We start from the raw sequence: 1,827 nt of genomic DNA, 5'->3' as shown, positions 1-1,827 counted from the left end.
CCTAATATCCAAAACATAGAGGAGCTCAAGAAAGTAACAAGTAACAAAGTTAATCAATCACTAAAAGGAGCCAAGGACAGACTTCAGAGAAGAAGAGACAAGGCAAAGAAACACATGAGGAAAGGCTCAGCATTCCTGGCCGTAAAGAAAATGCACATCAAAATACCTATGAGATTCCATCTCACCTCAATTTTCTTGGCCAACATTGTGAATTCAAACAAAAACAACAAATACTGGCAGGGGTGTGCTGGAAAGAAGAAGTCTATTGTGCCTTTGGTGGGTATGAACGCTAGTAAAACCACTCCGGACAGCAGGCTGGAGGTTTCTGAAGAAACCAAAGTACCCATTTCACATGACCCAGCCATGCCACTCCTGGGTATCTGTCTTGAACATCACAAACCAGCATACGGGAAGACAACTGCACCTCCTTGTTCACTGCTGAACTATTCCCATTAGCCAAGTTAGAGAAAGAGCCCAGATGTCCTCCAATGGATAAGTGGATCTAAAAATACACGATGTAATTTTATACTGCCATTACAAAGTAAAATATAGCATGTGCAGGGGAATGGATAGGACTAGATAAATCATTTTTAGTGAGGTAAGCCAAACTGGGAGAGACAATGGTTTTGCTCCCATGCAAAAGTGAGTTTTACGATAGCTTGGGACAGGAAAAAATAGATACAGGACTCTAGGCATTCACTCACAGCAGACCAAAGGAGTGTACTCTTTGGACAGGAACACAACAAATGGCACGGTGCCGATGTGCAATCGGTCATATTAAAAACATTTATCAGAATGAACTCTCCCACGGGCGCAGGCTCCGGAGCGGCCAGCAGGGCGCGCTGAGGCGGCAGCGGCCGGTGCAGCCACAAGGAGCGGCCTGGCGAGAGTCGCGCCCGCTGCCCTCTTGCCCTCCGCGGTGGAGGCGGAAAGTGGCGGAGGCTTCGGGGGCCGGGGCCAATGTGGGCGCCCCTGTGACCACGCACCGCTTTTCTGCCACTTTTGCAAGGGCGAGGTCATCCCCAAACTACCGGAATATATAAGTCCCAGATGAGAATCAGGCTTTATTGAAGAAGTGACAGATGATTCCGGTTTTCTAGGTGGTAGTGGCAGCCGGATAGACAATAGCACAACGACACATTTTGCCGAGCTCTAGGGCCATTTGGATCACACAACGTTTCCCAAGATTTTAGACCATTTCTAAGTCATAATCCACTGGATCACGATTATAGAGCCAACGAGAGGGGTCACCAAACTCACACTGACTTGTGGGACCAAGACGGCTCCACAGCTGCCAATGAGTCGGAGATACAGGTCTCAGGGAAGTCCTCGTCCTGACAGATCTCCAGCTATTGAAGGGATCATACAACGGATCTTGGCAGGACTCTTTGCAAATTCTACAAATCTTGGAGGCCCCCCCCCCACCTTTTTCTTGTAGTGGGATGCTGCACTCAAACCCTGGGGACTATGCCCGCGGTCAGACAGGGCTGATGCCAGTGTAATGCAGCTTTTCGGACAAGTGTCAAACACAGGGCCTCCACCAGCCACAGGAAAAGATCACATCTCTTCCAACATTGACAGTAACTCAGGAACAAGTTGAGATGGGCCTAGAATGTGCAGTATGCAAAGATTACACACTTGAGGAAGCAGTCCAGCAGCTTCACTGCAGTCACCTCTTCCACAGAAACTGTATAGTACCAGGGCTAGGACTGCAGGACACCTGGCCCCTATGTAAAAAGAGCTGAAATGGTGAGGACGCTACTCAGCAAAGCCAGAACTTTGTCCAAGGCCCCTGCAAACAACAGATTTAGCAATGGCAGCCAGCTA

General features: G+C 48.8%; 1 pseudogene; it reads left to right on the top strand.

The window, feature by feature from the left end:
* The first annotated feature begins 746 nt into the window (after positions 1-746).
* LOC125344631 lies at positions 747-1,824 on the top strand (annotated as a pseudogene).
* Positions 1,825-1,827: the final 3 nt, after the last annotated feature.

The sequence above is a fragment of the Perognathus longimembris genome, unplaced genomic scaffold, assembly GCF_023159225.1.
Source record: "Perognathus longimembris pacificus isolate PPM17 unplaced genomic scaffold, ASM2315922v1 HiC_scaffold_174, whole genome shotgun sequence".
NCBI classification, from domain to species: Eukaryota; Metazoa; Chordata; class Mammalia; order Rodentia; family Heteromyidae; genus Perognathus; species Perognathus longimembris.
The sequence above is the reverse complement of the archived record's forward strand: the minus strand, read 5'-3'. Positions and strand labels throughout refer to the sequence as shown.